Source organism: Gouania willdenowi, chromosome 15 (assembly GCF_900634775.1).
Source record: "Gouania willdenowi chromosome 15, fGouWil2.1, whole genome shotgun sequence".
Classification (NCBI taxonomy): domain Eukaryota; kingdom Metazoa; phylum Chordata; class Actinopteri; order Blenniiformes; family Gobiesocidae; genus Gouania; species Gouania willdenowi.
Window position 1 is genome coordinate 15,421,639 of NC_041058.1, and position 6,011 is coordinate 15,427,649.

A 6,011-nucleotide genomic window follows, 5' to 3' on the forward strand; every position below is an offset into this window, starting at 1 on the left:
CTTTTTATTCTATTTTTTTAATTTTTTTTTTAGGTAAGGCTATAATAAGGCATAAAAAAGAAACATTTAGATTTTTTTTTGAAAGTAAGGCTTTTGTAAGGCATAAAATAGAAACAATTTGACTTTGTTTTTATTTTTTGAGGTAAGGCATAAAAATGGAAACCATTTTATTCATTTCATTTTATTTATTTATTCATTTTTTGGAGGTAAAGCAATAGTAAGGCATAAAGTTGGAAAAAATTTTATTTCTTTTTTTTCTTTTTTTTGGGAGGTAAGGCTATAAACAAGAATAAAAATTTCATCAATTTTATTCATTTATTGCATGGAAATAGAAACATTTAGATTTTTTTATAGGTAAGGCTATAATAAGGCATGAAAATAGAAAAAAATGATTTTATTTTTTAGTTCAGGCTATAATAAGGCATGGAAATAGAATTATTTAGATTCATTTATTTATTTATTTTTCATTTATATATATATATATATTTTAGGTAAAGCTATAGTAAGGCATACAATGGAAACAATTTGATTTGGGGTATTTGTTATGTTTTCTTTTTGTTCTTTCTTTTGTTTTTTTTTGAAGGCTATAGTAAGGCATAAAAAAAGAAACATTTAGATTTTTTTTTTTTTTTTTTTTTTGAGGTAAAACTATAGTAAGGCATAAAAATGGGGAAAAAAATAGATTTTTATGTTTTTTAGTTAAGGCTTTAATAAGGCATGGGAATAGAAACAATTAGATTTTTTGCGGGGGTGATTTAAGACTATAAGCAGGCATAAAAATTGAAACAATTTTATTTACTTAATTCTGCTGGAGGTAAGGCTTTAATGAGGCAGAAAAATGGGAACAAATTGATTTTTTGTATTGTTTATTTTTATTTATTATTATTTTTTGTGTAAGGCTGGAAACAATTATTTTTTTTTTAAATGTTTTTTTTTTATTTTTATGAAAAAAAAAACATTTTGATTTTATTTTATTTATTTATTTTGAGGTAAAGCTACAGTAAGGCATAAAAATGGAAAAAATTTTTTTTTTAGTTTATTGTATAATAAGACATGAAAATAGAAAACTTTTTTTTGGGAGATAACGTTATAGGAATCAATTTTCTTTATTTATTTTTTTGGAGGTAAGGCTATAGTAAGGCATAAAAATGAAAATCATTTGATTTTTTTGTATTTTAATGTTTATTCTATTTTATTTTATTTATTTATTTTTTAGGTAAGGCTATATTAAGGTATGAAAATAAGACACTTTTTTTGGAGGTAAGGCATAAAAATTGAGACAATTTCATTTTTGTTATTTTTATGTTTATTTTGTTATTTTATTTATTTTTATTTCTTTTTTGTTTGTTTACTTTTTTTTTTGAGGTAAGGCATATAAATGGGTAGATTCTGATTGATTTGTTTTTTATTATTTAGCTATATAGTAAGGCATAACAATGTAAACAATTTTTTTAATGTTTTTTTTTATTTATTTGATTACATTTTTTTTTTTCCAGGTAAGGCTTTAGTGGGTAAGGCATATTAAGGCATAAAAATAGAAACTTTTTTTTTTTTATTAATAAGGTAAGGCTATCGCCATGGTCAGAAACTAAGCAGGGTTGGACCTGGTTAGTACTTGGATGGGAGACCACTAAGAGTTCTAGATGCCACAGTGGGGTGACAGCTGGCAAAAATGTCAAAACCACTAAAAATTTGCCGTAAGGCTATAGTAAACGGTAACATTTAATGATATTTATTTATTTTTTAGGTAAGGCTCGGAAAGACTTATATTAAGGCATGAAAACAATTAATATTTATTTTTTTAGGTAAGACTATAGTAGGTAAGGCTAATAAGGCATAAAAATAGAAACAATTGTATTTTTTTTTATTTTCAAGTAAGACTATAATAAAGCATAAAAATAGAAACGTTTCAAATAAAAAAATTTAAAAAAAAATCCTTTTATCTGCTCCTTATACATCAATGCTATCACTATAACCCTATTTTAGAAAGCTATATATCTATAATCTCAAAAAGCAGGCCATTAGGAAACATAAGTCACGTAAAACTAAATTTTCCATTTAATTGAGAAATAATTTGCAGTGTACAGAGCATTTAATCCTTCAAAATAAGGAGAGACTAATGCTAACGCTAATTCACTGGATAATGTGCCATCGCTATTTCATTTATCTCTGCTACATTGAGCAAATGAAGTGGAATGAGCTGCAATCACAATCAATTACACTCCACTTAACATCAAGACTCTGTGCGTTGTGCCATCCATACTGAAGAGGCTGCTGAAGTATAGCGTCATATCTAGTGTTACTTTATCAGTTAGGGACACTTAAATCAGTCTGAGGACAAATGACTTCAGATTTACTGCAATTACAAAGAGGAAATGGTGATCACTATAGTTTCTATCTCAGATTGGAATAAGCTCCAGTTCCTCTTTTGTGGAACAACAATGTGGAAAATGTATTCATTTACGGTATATCAGTGATCTATCTTTCAGTTGCTACTCATTTCCCTTCCCTGAAGCATTTTTCAGCATATCGTTATCATATCTGTGATGATCATGGACTGACCAATGCCTTTACTGTTTGCTTTGCTTTGATTTTGGTTGTGGTAAATTACATGTACTGAAAACAATGCAGGATTGTCCCTGACATCCCAGTAATGATTGACCTTTACATCTTTAATACCCTGAACAAAAACATTTTCCAAAACACAGAGTTAATCCAACAATATATATGTATATATATATGAAAATGTTTTATTTTTTTTCCAGCATGTGCTCATTTTCTCCTTAAGTCGAACAGAAAACCTCTTCACCAAAGTCTTGTGCCAAACTCATGGCCCGGGGCTCAAATCCGGCCCTTTGGATCATCCAATTCTGTGCGCAGGAGAAAGTAAAAGTGACAGAAAACATGAGTAATTGTGTAAATGAAACACAGCAATATTTGCAGAGGCTCAGAGTTTCCCGGTGCTTACATCACATGATTGCAGTCATTTTTCATGTTAAACTGTTGAAAAAAACTCTTACACTAATTCTTACAAAATCCTTCAATTATTCCATAATATTTCCCTCAATGAAATAGAAATTGGTCACAAAATCTGGAAAATTTAAAGTGAAGACCCAGTTGTGAATGATATGTATCACTCTTTGCTTGGACATTGTTGGTTTATTACATATTTTGTATTTTATGTATGTGTGTAAAGTGCAAACTCGGGCAAAATAATGTAGAATTTACTTGTTTTCCCCACATAAAAGATTAAACTGCTCCGTATTTGGCCCCAGAACTAAAGTGAGTTTGACACCTCTGACCTAAATAGACTGTGACCTTCAGCAAGTTTCAATAGGCAGAGTTGAAACAACATCATGAAACAAAAACTACCTACCATGTCATTTTAAATTTGTAACTTCATTATATATTTCGAACCCGTATTGCATTTCTAAATTAATGTTAGTTAGTGGAATAGAAATCCTTTAAGATTAGGGTATATCTTTGCTCTACACCTGAGATAACAGTGTACTGTTCACAGTGTTTTAGTGTGTGTGCACAGTTAGCATGTATTCATCCTATTCCATTAATATCAGGCTTCTGTTTAAAAATACTGCAGATCCATCCGAACCATACGGAAGCTTATTACATTCACTGGATAACTTTTTTTTTTTTTTTTTCTTGCGTTGATGAGATAAATAATAAGTACATTTGAAAAATTGGCCTTGTTTATCTGTTTTTATAGGAAACATTTTTCTGTTTTTGAGATAATTTTTTATTGGAAATATTTTTTGGCTTTTTTCTTAGTTGATGAGATAAATTTTTATAGGAAATTCAGAAAAAAATAAAAGATATATTTCCTATAAAAACAGGGCTTTTTTTTTTTAACACATTTTTATCTCATCAATTCAGGAAAAAAACAAAAACATTTCCTATTTAAAAACAGGAAAACAGGGCTTTATTTTAATTTTTTTTTTTTTTTTTTTTTTTTACTTATTTGCATCTCATCAATTTAGAAAACCCCCCAAAAATACCTACGTAAAAACTGAAAAAAAAGGCTTTTTTAAAAAACTTATTTTTATCAACAATTCAGAAAAAAACACCAAAACATTTCCTACATAAAAACAGAAAAACAGGGCTTTTTTTTTATTTTTTATTATTAACTTATTTTTATCTCATCAATTCAAAAAAAACCCACACTTTTTTTTCTTCAGTGAATGCAATGTGCTTCTGTAAAACCCAGTTTTTTTTATATATATGTATATTTACAGGAAGATAATCATACTGGGCTCACACAGCTGGTATATCTCTGACTTCACGTGACTTCTCTGGAGGAGGACGAGAAGCAGAGCCTGTAAAGGTTCAAACATCTGGAGTTCTGTCTATTCAAAGCGTGCAAACATGATATACACATTGTACATGCAAACTCAGAGGAGTTTCACTCAATCTCTTCATGATTTACGGTAACATCCCATCTGACGAATATGTGAGAACATATTCAAATATGCGATTAGAGCACATGGTCCAGCTGAGGCCTCTCTCTGAGACGACGCCGATCCTGGTGAGCAGATTTAATTGCTTCAACATGTCCATCATCATTTTGTTTATGACTTTTCCTCACTCTGACGCCTCCTACAGTTTCATTAAAAATGTCTCAGTGGTTAGCTTCAGCGTCTGAATTTCAGCTGAGATGGTTAAAGCGATGGCTTCGGTCCGGCTTGTAAGCAAGTTTAAAACTCATCGAGATGTTTCCCAACCAAAACGTGTGAGGTTTTTATTAACATTATATATTAAGCATGTGCCTCATGAGCACACAAACACACAGTCTTTGCCCCCAAAAACACTTGATGAACATTATCTCCTGTTATGAAGCTGATTAATCCTCATAATGGATAAGAACATGTTTTTTTGTAATATTATTATTATTTTGTATGTGTGTGTTTTCATTTTCCATGATATTTACAGTTTGAGTAATTCTAGAAAAACGCAATAAGAAATATTTTACATCGAAATGATCTTTTTGTTATCAAAACTTGCTGATTTTATCTGATCAATAACCTTTTTTGAGAACCATCCATTCATAACGGGGGAAAAGCTTTGGTGACTGGCTGGGTTGAACTTGTTTTACCATTTTTTTTAAATATTTCATTTCAACTCAGGTGTTCCATTACATTGGCTGCCAACATATCTTGAAGAAAAAAACTGGAAATTATAATTATGTCATGTTCTGTTTAGTTTAGTTATTCTGTGTCTTTGTTTTATTCTGAGTCTTGTCTGTGTTTCAGGTGTTCCTGTTTGTGGCTCCACCTCCCAGTGATGTCTGTGTGCTTGGTGGGTGATTGAGTAGCTCCCTCGTGTTTTCACCCAGGTGTGGCCCATTCCCAATCAGGCCTCCTCCACTATTTAGCTGAGTGTTTGGAGCCGGGACTGGCGGCAGGGCAGGCGGCGGCCGGGTGCGTGGAGCCGGGACTGGCGGCAGGGCAGGCGGCGGCCGGGTGCGTGGAGCCGGGACTGGCGGCAGGGCAGGCGGCGGCCGGGTGCGTGGAGCCGGGACTGGCGGCAGGGCAGGCGGCGGCCGGGTGCGTGGAGCCGGGACTGGCGGCAGGGCAGGCGGCGGCCGGGTGCGTGGAGCCGGGACTGGCGGCAGGGCAGGCGGCGGCCGGGTGCGTGGAGCCGGGACTGGCGGCAGGGCAGGCGGCGGCCGGGTGCGTGGAGCCGGGACTGGCGGCAGGGCAGGCGGCGGCCGGGTGCGTGGAGCCGGGACTGGCGGCAGGGCAGGCGGCGGCCGGGTGCGTGGAGCCGCCAACGTGGCCGCCAGTGCCGGCTCCCCGCGCCCTGCCGCCAGTCCCGGCTCCACGCACCCGGCCGCCGCCTGCCCTGCCGCCAGTCCCGGCTCCACGCACCCGGCCGCCGCCTGCCCTGCCGCCAGTCCCGGCTCCACGCACCCGGCCGCCGCCTGCCCTGCCGCCAGTCCCGGCTCCACGCACCCGGCCGCCGCCTGCCCTGCCGCCAGTCCCGGCTCCACGCACCCG